Here is a 15,114-nt window from a genome sequence, read left to right as displayed (position 1 = left end):
CAGCTGGTTCTCGGCAGTGTCTTTTGCTCTTGTACCTTCTGCTCCCCATCCTGGTTCTAGTACCGTCAGCTGGTTCCGGGCAGAGCCTTTGGCTTAGGTGCCTCCTTCTGGGTATCCGAGTTCCACCAACGTCAGGTGGTCCTTGGTAGTGCTTTCAGGCACGGGTACCTCCTGCTTAGTAACCAGGTTCCAGTAACATCAGCTGGTCCTCAGTAGTTCCATTGGCTCTTGGACCTTTGGGTAGCCATCCGAGTTCCAGTTCCATCTGCTGTTTCTCTGCATTTTCTCAGCCTTCTTGTACCTTCTGCTACATTTCCAAGTTCAAGACCCTAAAGACGACGACCCGGAAGACCGAGAAGCAGAAGAACAAGAGGCTGCAGAACAAAGAGCAGAAGAACATTAAGCATAACACTAAATATCAGAGTAAAAGATATTATCTAAAATATAAGCAGAAGAAGACTAAGCAGTGTATGGGGGTGAGTCTGTTCCTCCTCGTGGTGCCCCTGGATAAAGCCTGATGCTGCAGGCCAAACTGAATGCGGACAAATGTAACTCTTTTGTGACAGGCAGAACGGAAGGTGTAATCTTCAAACTTTTATAGATAACAACTACGGGAATGCCTGTCACAAATAAGAATATGATGAATAAGTTCAATATATTTAGAATAATAATAGTTAAATAAAAAGAATATGAACAATGTAACAAAAAAAATAATAGGTAGAAGATGAAGAAGAAGATGAATAAGGTGAAGAAGAAGTTGATGTCAAAGATGCTGATGATGATGAAGAAGAAAGTGTGGGAGAAGTAAAAAAGAGGGTGAAGGGCGTGGAAGTAGTGAAACATCAATATCTGACAAAATAAAAAAACTTAACATAGTCAATATCTTTGTAACTCCGAACGTATTAAAAAAAAATTAAAATTCCTGCTATTCTATGTGATTGGGCTAAACCTCTATGCCTTTAATGTCTCCGCCACCTCCCCCAATGCATCCTACATTATTCTTAGCTGTTTTCCTTCATGTAGAATGAACCTACAAGGAAATAAAGGGTTTATTTTAATTCCGATATTTTCGTCCCATTGACTTGCATTGGTATCGGGTATCGGTATCGGCGAGATCCGATATTTTGCCGATACTTTCCGATACCGATACTTTCCGATATCGGAAGGTATCGCTCAACACTTCCCATGACCTCTGAGGGAGACCCAGCTTTCTCACACTGGGCCCTACATTATGCTGTAAAATTTGTTGGTAGTCTTCAGACTTCATAATGCCATGGACACGGTCAAGCAGTCCAGTGCCAGAGGCAGCAAAGCAACCCCAAAACATCAGGGAACCTCTGCCATGTTTGACTGTAGGGACTATGTTCTTTTCTTTGAATGCCTCTTTTTTTCTCCTGTAAACTCTATGTTGATGCCTTTGCCCAAAAAGCTCTACTTTTGTCTCATCTGACCAGAGAACATTCTTACAAAACGTTTTAGGCTTTTGCAGGTAAGTTTTGGCAAACTCCAGCCTGGCTTTTTTATGTCTCGGGGTAAGAAGTGGGGTCTTCCTGGGTCTCCTACCATACAGTACCTTTTCATTCAGACGCCGACGGATAGTATGGGTTGACACTGTTGTACCCTCAGACTGCAGGGCAGCTTGAACTTGTTTGGATGTTAGTCGAGGTTCTTTATCCAACATCTGCACAATCTTGCGTTGAAATCTCTTGTCAATTTTTCTTTTCCATCCACATCTAGGGAGGTTAGCCACAGTGCCATGGGCTTTAAACTTCTTGATGACACTGCGCACGGTAGACACAGGAACATTCAGGTCTTTGGAGATGGACTTGTAGCCTTGAGATTGCTCATGCTTCCTCACAATTTGGTTTCTCAAGTCCTCAGACAGTTCTTTGGTCTTCTTTCTTTTCTCCATGCTCAATGTGGTACACACAAGGACACAGGACAGAGGTTGAGTCAACTTTAATCCATGTCAACTGGCTGCAAGTGTGATTTAGTTATTGCCAACACCTGTTAGGTGCCACAGGTAAGTTACAGTTGCTGTTAATTACACAAATTAGAGAAGCATCACATGATTTTTCGAACAGTGCCAATACTTTTGTCCACCCCCTTTTTTATGTTTGATGTGGAATTATATCCAATTTGGCTATAGAACAATTTTTTTTTGTGTTTTTTTAATTTAAGACAAATTAAATGAAGGTAATAATACCAAAGAATTTGTGTTTGCAATCATTTTCAGGAAGAAACTGAGTATTATCTGCCAGAATTGCAAGGGTGTGAATACTTTTGGCCATGACTGTATATTATATATATATATATATATATATATATATATATATATATATATATGTATATACAGTATATATACAGTATACATATATATATATATATATATATATATATATATATATATATATATATATATATGTGTGTTTTGATGAGTATTTCCTTTGAAAGATGTGTAAATGACAGAGAATTGCTGTATGTAAAAGCTCATGTTAAAATCGCATTGCAGTCGATAGCAATCGCACTGCACTAGTATGTAAATTGGATGCTAGGTGTGAAAAATAAGATTGTACTTGAATGACACTTGCATTACACTTGTGCGACTTTTGGCAGGGAAACTCAAACCAATTTTTGATACGTCAAGTGTGACCCCAGCCTAACAGATAATAACTCTGGAATGCTTGTACGTATCTTTATGATTCTGAGATTTTTTTTCGAGTCATATTGTATTTATGATGGGGGTAAAAATTGTTTTGATATTACTTGCATTTATTTGTGAAAAAAATGGAAATTTGGTGACAAATTTATCTTTATGCCCATAAGTCAGAGTGTTATAGTATATCATACAATATAGTTAATAAATAAAATTTCCCACATGTTGAATTTACATCACTACAATTTTTGGAACATAATTTTTTTGGTTAGGAAGTTATAAGGGTTAAAAATTGACCAGTGATTTTTCATTTTTCCAACAAAATTTTACAAAACCATTTTTTTAGGGTCCACATCAAATTTGAAATGACTTTGAGGGGTCTATATGACAAATGTGACACCATTCTAAAAACTGCAGCTCTCAAGGTGCTCAAAGCTAAATTGTTCCACATGAATTTTTAGAATGTGGAAAGAAAAAATAACATTTAACTTCTAGTCACAAAAACTTTACTTTAGACCACAATTTTTTTTATTTTTGCAAGGGTAACAGGAAAAAATGGACTCAAAATTTGTTGTGCAATTTCTCCTGAGCATACCAATGCCCTATATGTGGGGGAAAACCACTGTTTTTTTGGTAAACGGCAGGGCTCGGGAAGGGAAGGCGTGCCATTTGACTTTTTGAATGTTAAATTTGCTTGAATAATTAGCAGATGCCATGTTGAGTTGGAGAGCCCTTGATGTGCTTAAGAATTGGAAACCACCCACAAGTGACATTATTTTGGAAACTAGACCCCATGAGGAACCTATCTAGATGTGTGATGAGTAGCTTAAGCCACCAGTTGCATCACAGAAGTTTATAACATTGAGCCATGAAAATAAAAGAAATCACATTTTGCCCACAAAAATGTTTTTTAGCCCCAAATTTGGCATTTTGTACTGCAGGAGCTATCCCTAATAGCCTCTCAGCCCAGCAGACACAAGTTAGTTAGATCCTGCACTGCCCATAAACTAACTAGCTTGCTAGTACCTTGTGACCCGGATGTGGTCATAGTGAATAGGGTCACCAAGGCAACGATCGAAACCCTGTGATGACATCACAGTGTCTCTGATCCAAAGGCAGAGGGGCTTTCTTTCCTCTGACTGCTAAATGATGTGATTGCAGCATTTAGGGGTATAAAGTGCATTTACAGTGTTAAAGTGCCAGGAAGAGTGTGGGTACAGCTACTGGCACTGAGGTCCAGGTGTCAGCTGTCAGAATCAGTTGAAATACGGTGGTGAGCGAATGCAAAATCGCATAGACTTATCCATATGTTCAAGGTTGCTTAGTACTAGGTGACCTGGACATATGTGTAAGGTCTTAAAGGGGTTAAATTATATATATTTTAATCCTTTTATAAATTTTGTCATTATTACAGATGAACAAACTTATTCAGAAAACATTCGCCAATCTCAAATTCAGCACGAACGTAGCACAATTGAATTCATGTTCGGTTTTCACACTGCAAAATTCGATCACAATTTGGAAAATCATCACATTTTAGCTAATGCTTTGGTTATTACTTTGGCTAAGATAGTGATGCTGTATGGGGATGGGGGACATGTTTGATGAAGGGAGGGTATGTAGAGAGGATAGAGAAATGACGCCATCTTTTTTTTCCCCCTTAACTTTAAGTGCGTTTATTCCGGCAACATCATGACACAAGGTCTTCTGTGATTGTCTGCTGAAGTCACATGTCCCTGGCCATATAAAAAGTGGACATCTAAATCTGCTAGTGCTATTTTCTCAGAGTCACGGTGCAGAGAAGCTTCTCCTGATTGTGCTGCAAGTGAACTTGCCGGTTAGCTAGATAGTCTCTTGTTCTGTGTGAAATCGATCTTCCAGCATCTAACTATATTGTGCAAAAACTATGTGGCATTAACAGGAGGGCCCATTTGCTAATCCAAAACATTTGTGATAAAACTGTGCTTCAGTGAGAAATCAGAAGGCCAGATTTCAACTTAAGAATTGTTAGGCCTAATATTTGGATGCAGCCAAGAGGCCCAATTAGCTAATCCAAATCATTTGTGATAAAACTGTGTTTCAGTTTTTAAGGATATGCACCTGATTGAAGATATACAAAATGAATGTATACAAAACGGACGCTTATATGAACATATATGAATCAAAGAGACTAAGTATGTGCCTATGTGCTAGAAATAATACCTGTCAGTACTTTTAGAACATTTATGTGGACTTTGATATGACAGCATGTCCACTTTGATAATAAAGAATGAAGTAATGCTTAGGAGAAAAACAGAATCATAAAAGCTAATGAAAATTGAATAAACGTCTCCTGAGGGAGGAGAAATTAGAAGGTTTTACCAATGATCAATATGATAAGTGATAATCTATATAAGGTTGTACTTTTTCCTCAATATATCGGATTTACTGCTCGTGACTTTGTGGTAAATCACAAATAGTCTTTCTCCGTGTACACGTAGATCTCTCGGATATATAATTTGGCAACAGACAGTCAAGATGAGCACACAACTTTAGTGTGACTCTAACACAGTGACAAATCAGAACATCATATTTCCACTTAAAAATTGTTAGGTATGACAGTGTTGTTCAGGAACACTATCTAACAAAAAAATAGTGATTGTTCATTTAGTGACAGGTGACTGACAGCTGTGGGCCTAAGGTTGTAAAACAGCAGGTTACAAGAGGGGAAGGCTACAAGCAACATGAGTAGGAAAAAGAGAGGTTGTGGTGGAAGGGGCAATAGGCTTGGTGTTAGAAATGTACGTTGGTTAGGTGTTAATGTTAATGAAATCTCAACTGACCAAACACTGTCTCATCCTTTCCAAAGACAACTGACAGCGTCCCTTTCCAGGGGAGATGCATCTGGCTAAATTTACTCTTGTACCGTGGATGTAACAGAGTGGCAACCCAGTAGTCAGCACTCTTTTTAATCCTAAGAAAATGAGCATCATGTTGCAGATAGTGCAGCAGGAAGGCCCTTAGGTGTCGGGTGCTTCCATGAGGTCCAAATCCATGATGTGTTGGTGGCGGGGTAACACTCAAGCTTGCTTCCTCCGTCCATTCCTGCCAACCACGGACAACAGAGAGGGGATCATTATGATCTTCATCTCCTGACTTTTGAGCTCCAATTACCTCTTCGTCCTCATCCTTCTCAATTTGTTCCTCAGATCCTGCACCTGCACTAACAGTTTGTCTGGTACAATAAGCCCCCCTTGAACACTGTAATCCACCTTCCCATGGAACCCACCTGTGCGACGACAACCCTTAAAATAGAGATATTGTTTTCTCTTCCACATACTCTCCTGCTTCCATCTCTTGTTCTCGGACCACAAATTCCTCCCACAGACTATTCAAAGTTAGCTTCAGCATGTAGATGACTGGAACCGTGATGCTGGTGATGTTGTTTGTGACATGCTAGTGTAGTGCAGGCACAGCTTTCTCAGAAAAGTAATGGCGACAGGGCAACTTGTACTGGGGGACTGTTATGCCCATCAGCTTTCGGAAACCATCTGCACTACCAGGCGAAAATGCAGCATCTGCTTGGCCAATAGATTGGAGATGGTGGAGTTCAAGCTCCTAGCTTTGGCATCTGTAGGAGGAAATGTCATTTAAGTGACTTCAACTGCGGGCCCGATGACTGACTGCTAAGCTGAAAGAGAGTGAACATGACAAACTGCTGGACTGTGAGTGAGGCACAGGCAGAGATGTTATATGGATTGAGAAAGATGTGGTGCGCTTGGTGGAACAATAACAGCAGGCATGTCTACTTCTGTAACAGCTGACTGGCACTCACTCTCCGCAAATGTAGGGGTAAAAAAGTGGATGTACTGCGGCCCGAGATCTGTGTGAGAATACTTGCCATGATGACAGAGGAGGAATAAGCAGTTGATGGAATTTATGGGATGGCCAGTGGCTGGTCAGACCCGCTAGGCCTCATTTTAGCACAGTGAGATTCGCAGACTAAGGCATTTTGATCACGCATGTGCTGGTTAATGCATGTAGTAGTCAAATTATTGCTAGGTTTTTCTCTACTGAGTAGTGTTGAGCGATACCTTCCGATATGCAAAGGTATCGGTATCGGATTGGATCGGCCGATACCCAAAAAGTATCGGATATCACCGATACCGATACCCGATACCAATGCATATCAATGGGACACAAAATTTCGGAATGGTTCCCAGGGTCTGAAGGAGAGGAAACTCTCCTTCAGGCCCTGGGATCCATATTCATGTATAAAATAAAGAATAAAAATAAAAAATATTGATATACTCACCCCTCTGATGGCCCCGGCTCTCACCGGTCCAAGCGTCTGCCTCCGTTCCCTAAGAATGCAGAGTGAAGGACCTTTGATGATGTCGCGGCTTGTAATTGGTCGCGTGACCGCTCATGTGACCGCTCACGCAACCACTCACAAGCCGCGACGTCATCGCAGGCCCTACACTCACTCATTCTTAGTAACGGAGGCTGCCTGTTACATTGCTAAGGTCCAGGGCCCGCCGGAGGGGTGAGTATATCAATATTTTTTATTTTTATTATTTATTTTTTACATGAATATGGATCCCAGGGCCTGAAGGAGAGTCTCCTCTCCTCCAGACCCTGGGAACCATACGCACCGCACACTTCCGATTCCGATTTCCGATATCGCAAAAATATCAGAACTCGGTATCGGAATTCCGATACAGCAAATATCGGCCGATACCCGATACTTGCAGTATCGGAATGCTCAACACTACTAGTGAGGAGTTTTTTTGCAAAGTCAGAAGATAACGTGAGGTGGGTCATCTTTTGCAGTCTCAAAAAAGGCTCCGGTTTGGCAACCCTTGCCGCCCCTTTGACCAGCATACTCGCGACCACTGCTGGCCACAGCAAGAATTATGGCTAAGATTGCAGTGCTTGTTGTGGTTGCATCACTCTGTGTTTGTTCGGCAAGCTGCAGGGTAACCTTCTCTTCTTCCTCCTCCTGAACCTCCTCTGTTGAGCTACTCATCTGCGTGCCTATGGGTTCAATCCAAGTAGAATCTACAACCTTATCATCATACTCTTTTCATGGGTGAGTCAGGTGTGACAGACAGTCATCCTGGATCTGGCTGTAGAATGTCTTTGCGTTTAGCTCAAGTAACTTTTTGATTTTTGCATTTCTGTTATGGAGCGATAGCCTTCTCCTTCTAGGACCCAATAGGTACCTCCACCTTTTGCTGCTAATCACACACCTGTGCTGAAGGTTTAACTATATTTTATTGCTGCTTCATGATGCAGATGTTAGCTCATACTTGCCTCAGTCTTGATGGATGTTCTAGCAGGCGGTTAGAGTCTTCCCTGATGACCTTTGGAGGATTGCTAGCGTGACGTCTCGGTTGTTTTCTCAAGCTAAGTGTCCCGCCCATCCGTTTACCTTCTCTGTCTTAAATTTCAGTGGGGACTGACTAGTGTCATCCCATCTTCTCCCTATAGAGGGCCTATCGCTAGGGTCAGGCAGGGATTGGGTTCCTTCTCGGCAATAGGTACAGAACCTATATAGGGATGTTTAGGGCAGACTGGGTGATTTTAGATCTCCCTAGATGTCCCCATTCCTCTCTTCCCTATTGTTTGGACTCCCCCTTCCCTCTTCCAGCTGTTGTGCACTTACTTATCCTTCACCCAGTGTGACACCTCTTTGTTCTCCCACTGCTTGCGGTGTGTGTCACCTTCCTTCTCTTCCTGCTCTGACAGCACAGTATAGTCAGCGTGTGCCTCAGGTATCTGAGTTTCATCAGGATCACATTCACCAACGGGGGTTAACATCTGGTGATGAGTGTCTAGATTCTTCTCGGACCCTATTTCGCCCCCTAATCCAACAGGAAATATTTGAGGATCAGTGCAGAAGCTTTCCTCCTCTGGGTTCTGTGAATCTATGGAGCAGACCCTTGATGCCCATGGAACAAAATGTGTGAACACCTCTGCAGTCAGTTGGGTGGTTGGAAAGTTGTGATGCGTTGGGAATCAAGGGTAATTGGGTTGCCAACTCTAAGGATTGTAGGAGGAAAGGCCACTTGATGCAGCATTTGCCATCCACTGGAGCACATGCTCTTTATGGCCCTCATCTGCAAGACGTACAGCTGTGCGACTGCCAAAGTAAGGGAGTAAAGTAGCCCGTAAGGTTACAGGTGTTGTCAGTTGTCTTTGGTTAGGATGATCCAGTGTTTGCTCAATAGAGATTTCAGTAATGTACATGTCGAACACTTCATAAATTAAGCCCAGTTCCCTTTCCACCACGACTTCGCTTTTTCCCCACTCATGTTGGATGTGACTTGACCTCTTTTAACCAGCTGTTTCTCAACCTTGTGCTCAGACTTGTCAGTCACCTGTAATGAAATGAACAATTAGTATTTAACTACTGAGATAGTGTGCCTGCACAACAATATAAGCCCAAATGATTTTCATAAGGAAAATGTGGCCTGGTGCCTGCACAACAGTATTGGCTCAAATGATTTTACTTAATCAATGGTGCCTCCTGCCAGCACCCCAATATTAGCCCAAAGGATTTTGATTAAAAAATGAGGACTCCTACCTGCACCCCTATATTAGCCCAAATGATTTTACTTAGGAAATGTGGCCTGGTGCCTGCACACCAGTATTAGTCCAAATGATTTTGATTAGGAAATGAGGTCTGGTGCCTGCATAACAATATTAACTGAAAATATTTTGATTAGGATATGGGGCCTGATGCCTTCACAAAAATATTAGCCCAAATGATTTTACTTAGGAAATAGTGCCTACTGCCTGCACACCAATATTAGCCCAAACTATTTTGATTAGGAAATGGGGTCTCCTACCTGTACCCCAGTATTAGCCCAAATATTTTTTATTAGAAAATGGGGCCTGGTGCCTGCACCCCAATATTAGCCTGAACAATTTTGATTAGGAAATGGGCCTCCTGCCTGTACCTTTATAGTAGCCCAAACAATTTGGATTAGAACATTTGGCATGCCTGCACCCCAATATTAGCCCAAATGATTTTGATAAGTAAATGTGACCTCCTGAGTCCTGACTGTAAAACAGTATTAGCCCAAACAATTTGGATTAGGAAGTGGGGCCTGGTGCCTGCACTCAAATATTAGCCCAAATGATTTTGATTAGTACATGTGACCTCCGGAGTAGTGACTTCAACACAGTATTAGCTCAAATGATTTGGATTAGAAAATGTGGCCTGGTGCCTGCCCCCCAATATTATAAACATAAGTATGAATGGCATCGGGGAGATCAAAACATCCAACACCGCGGAGACACCATAACGTGTTTCTCAACACAAAAAGAAAAGGATATGCAAACCAATAGGATCCACCTTATATAGTCAATTTTATTGTACAAAAATAGTAATCCACAAACAGAACCAGGCAAAACATACATTTAAAAACATTTAAAACACTAGTATGGCTAAATAGGCCATAAGTAATTTTACCCGAGGGAAATGAAGGAAGCTAATACTTCACAGCATATGTGAGACAGGAGAAATAACCAGAGAGAAAAAATTTACTAGGTATGTGGGTACACCAATCTTAGTCAAATATACATATAGGAAGCCTATTGTTTACTGCCAACTGACCCCCTGAGTACTATGACAGGTAACATATACTCCAGCCTAATATCAGGAAGAAATACGTCATGGATCCTATTTTGTTCAACACAGAATGCGTGCGCACAGTTGGTAAGCAAATGAAAGCAGACCCCTATAGAAAGTTAATCAGGGAAATAGATATGTTGCAGTACTACAATATCCTAGTTATTTGGAAAAACAAAAGAAGCCCTGAACCCCATGCGTATCGACGCTACTAAAGCGTCTTCATCAGGGGAAAAGTAGCGTCGATACGCATGGGGTTCAGGGCTTCTTTTGTTTTTCCCGAGGGACAGGACTGGGTAACTTATCTTCACAACTGCTATGGAATTACATTTATTTACTTCATGCATGGCCTGGCATTTTTCCAAGCCTTAGGACAGTGGATCCTTATTTTTTGTATTTCCACAAGGCGTCTGTATGCATACATTTATCCAAATAACTAGGATATTGTAGTACTGCAGCATATCTATTTCCCTGATTAACTTTCTATAGGGGTCTGCTTTCATTTGCTTACCAACTGTGCGCACGCATGCTGTGTTGAACAAAATAGGATCCATGACGTATTTCTTCCTGATATTAGGCTGGAGTATATGTTACCTGTCATAGTACTCAGGGGGTCAGTTGGCAGTAAACAATAGGCTTCCTATATGTATATTTGACTAAGATTGGTGTACCCACATACCTAGTAAATTTTTTCTCTCTGGTTATTTCTCCTGTCTCACATATGCTGTGAAGTATTAGCCTCCTTCATTTCCCTCGGGTAAAATTACTTATGGCCTATTTAGCCATACTAGTGTTTTAAATGTTTTTAAATGTATGTTTTGCCTGGTTCTGTTTGTGGATTACTATTTTTGTACAATAAAATTGACTATTTAAGGTGGATCCCATTGGTTTGCATATCCTTTTCTTTTTGTGTTCAGTAACTATTTATATGCAATGGTTGATCCCTAACTTTTGTATTGGAGTGGTGCCCGCTTTTCTCTCTCTCTACATAACGTGTTTCTCAACGCAGTGATCCAGAATACTGCCCCATCCCTAAAGGGAAATATGCAAATGCAGGTAGAAAAGCTGTGGAGACACCATCACGTGTTTCTCAATGCAAGCAATGAATAGCCAGGTCTTTCACCGGGAAGGAACAACCACGGGAAGGGCAGCATCCAATAAAGGAAAACCACCTATGCCAAAACATGGTATCCATCCACAGACAGCTGTTTCGGGGTATTTGCCCATCATCAGTGTGGTGTAGGAAACTGGCTATTAGGAGCAGTGCCTAGTGAAAAGACTATAAACATAAGGATGAATGACCTCGGGGAGATCAAAACATCCAACACCGCGGAGACACCATCACATTTTTCTCAATGCAGTGATTCCCAGTATTAGCCCAAATGATTTAAATTACCGTATATACTCGAGTATAAGCCAACCCGAGTATAAGCCGACCCCCCTAATTTTGCCACAAAAAACTGGGAAAACTTATTGACTCGAGTATAAGCCTAGGGTGGAAAATACAGCAGCTACCGGTGAATTTCAAAAATAAAAATAGATGCTCCATACCGTTCACTATTGCCCCAAAGGAGGTTCCATATAAAGCTGTGCCATATATAATGCTCCATACCATTGATTATTGCCCCATAGATGCTCCATATATAGCTGTGCCATATAGAATGCTCTGCACCGTTCATTATGACCCCATAGATGCTCCTTATAAAGCTGTGCCATATATAATGCTCTGTACCATTCATTATGGCCCCATAGATGCCCCATATACAATGCTCTGCACCGTTCATTATGGCCCCATAGATGCTCCATATAAAGCAGTGCCATATATGCTCTGCACCATTCATTATGGCCCCATAGATGCTCCATATAAAGCAGTGCCATATATGCTCTGCACCATTCATTATGGCCCCATAGATGCTCCATATAAAGCACTGCCATATATGCTCTGCACTGTTCATTATGGCCCCATAGATGCTCCTTATAAAGCTGTGCCTTATATAGTGCTCTGCACCGTTCATTATGGCCCCATAGATGCTCCTTATAAAGCAGTGCCATATATGCTCTGCACTGTTCATTATTGCCCCATAGATGCTCCTTATTAAGCTGTGCCATATATGCTCTGCACTGTTCATTGTTGCCCCATAGATGTGCCATATAAATCTGTGCCCTATATGCTCTGCACCGTTGCCCCATAGATGCTCCTTATTAAGCTGTGCCCTATATGCTCTGCACCGTTCATTATGGCCCCATAGATGCTCCCTATAAAGCTGTGCCATATATGCTCTGCACCGTTCATTATGGCCCCATAGATGCTCCTTATAAAGCAGTGCCATATATGTTCTGCACTGTTCATTATTGCCCCATAGATGCTCCTTATTAAACTGTGCCATATATGCTCTGCACTGTTCATTGTTGCCCCATAGATGTGCCATATAAATCTGTGCCATATATAATGCTCTGCACCGTTGCCCCATAGATGTGCCATATAAATCTGTGCCATATATAATGCTCTGCACCGTTGCCCCATAGATGTGCCATATAAATCTGCCCCATATAGAATGCTCTGCACCGTTGCCCCATAGATGCTCCACATAAATCTGTGCCATATATAACGCTGCTGCTGCAATAAAAAAAAAAAAACACACACTCACCTCTCTTGCTTGCAGCTCCTCAGCGTCCCGTCCCGGCGTCTCTCTGCACTGACTGATCAGGCAGAGGGCGGCGCGCACACTATATGCGTCATCGCGCCCTCTGACCTGAACAGTCAGAACAAGAGGACACGAAGACAGAGCGGCGCCCGGCGTGTGGAACATGGACAGGTGAATATAAAATACTCACCTAGTCCCGGCGATCCTGACGCTCCCCTGCCCATCACACTGTCGGGTGCCGCAGCTCTTCCTCTGTCAGCGGTCACCGGCACCGCTGATTAGAGAAATGAATTTGCGGCTCCGCCCCTATGGGAGTGGAGTCCATAATCATTTCTCTAATGAGCGGTCCCACGTGACCGCTGTACAGGGGAAGAGCTGCGGCACCCGAAGACAGTGTGACGGGCAGGGGAGCGTCAGGATCGCCGGGACTAGGTAAGTATGCCTCAGCGCCCTCTCCCCCTCACCCGCCGACCCCACCACCGACCGTGACTCGAGTATAAGCCGAGAGGGGCACTTTCAGCCCAAAAATTTGGGCTGAAAATCTCGGCTTATACTCGAGTATATACGGTAGTAAATTAGCAAGTGTCGTGGGCAAGTGTCCTTCCCTATGTCATGGTAAGCCGCCACTGGGAAACTAACGAGCCCGGTTTAACATATCTCCTCCATGAGTAGGACACATAAAGTGATTATTTCTGCATTTCTGGACAGTGGGGCGGGGCTTAACTTGATCGACGCTAGGTTTTTCCAGGTCCTGGGCCTCAAACCCCCATACATTGTGCAGACCTTTACCCATAATCATCATTGACTCTGCACCCCTGAAACAAGGATACTGTACTCTAGGCCATCTGAGAGTTACATCTACATGTAGGGGCCATGCACTCAGAAGGTATTGACTGTTGTGTGCTAGAGGGTTGGCCCTCTCCTGTAGTTATTGGAGTGATTATTCTCTAGGACACTGCTTGGGCACCTGGCTTGCAAGGGTGGATACCCAGTATGTGCCTAAATTCCTGTCTGACTTTGGGGATGTGTTCTCAAAGCAGGGGGGCCAAGAACTTCCTCCTCATCATCCTTATGACTGCGTTGTTAATCTTGTCCCTGGGGCAAAACTTCAAAAGGGCAGACCATATAATATCTCTGGTCCAGAGAGGCAGGCCATGAAGGACTATAAAGCAGAAAGTTTGGCAAATGATCATATCAGACCATCCTCATCCCCCATTGCTGTGGTATTTCTTTGTAAAGAAGGAAGGAGGGGAGTTACGCCCCTGCCTAGATTTCAGCAAGCACAATCAGCTCACGGTCCGAAATCCATATCTGCTCCCTTTCATCCAGTACCTCTTTAATCAGACTTCATGAGCAAAATGGGTTTCTAAAATGGATCTCAGGGGGGTGTATAATCTCATTCATATTAAAGATGAGGATGAGTGGAAAACAGCTTTCCATATGTCTGAGGAACAATATGAGAAGCTTTTGATACCATTTGGGTTGTTGAATATTCCCACCGTCTTTCACCCCTTTGTAAATGACATCTTTAGTCATCTTGTAAGTTGATTTGTTGTAATCTATCTTGATGACATATTAATTTATTCAGCTGACCTTGAGTCACATCAGGTATATGTCAGGCAGGTTACAGATACTCACAGACAGCAAATTATTTGTCAAACCAGAGAAATGTATATTCTTGGTTGAGGAGATCTCTTTTTTGGGATATGTGTTTTCGTCCACCAGTTTTTTCATGGATCCAGCAAGAGTCCTGTCAGTATAAACATTAAGGCAATTATGCCATATCTAGTTGTTTTACTGAGGGTGGACATAATTGTGAAACAGTTACTATGCTACAAAAAGGGTGGTTATTGCATCTATATGATCTGATCTTGAAAAAGAGGTTGTTGATGCTCAAGGGGATGCCTTGTTGCCTGTGAATCTCTGTCTGAGAGTTCTTAGCGAACATCTTGATTCAGTCTTGACCCGACATCCTGGTATTAAAGCCTCAACAGATCTTCTTATCTCTTACTCAGTGTCTTTGGTGGTCAGGGGTACATCAGGATGTCCTGGTGTATGTAGCTGCCTGCAGTGTCTGTGCATGTTCTAAAACCTCTCATACTCCTCCATCTGGGTCTCTCCAACCATTGGTGATTCCCAGTATACCTTGGACTCATTTATTGGTCAATTTTATCACTGATCTACCTGTGTCAGCA

The sequence above is a fragment of the Ranitomeya variabilis genome, chromosome 6 (assembly GCF_051348905.1).
Source record: "Ranitomeya variabilis isolate aRanVar5 chromosome 6, aRanVar5.hap1, whole genome shotgun sequence".
Taxonomy (NCBI): Eukaryota; Metazoa; Chordata; class Amphibia; order Anura; family Dendrobatidae; genus Ranitomeya; species Ranitomeya variabilis.
This window is presented reverse-complemented; position numbering follows the sequence as displayed.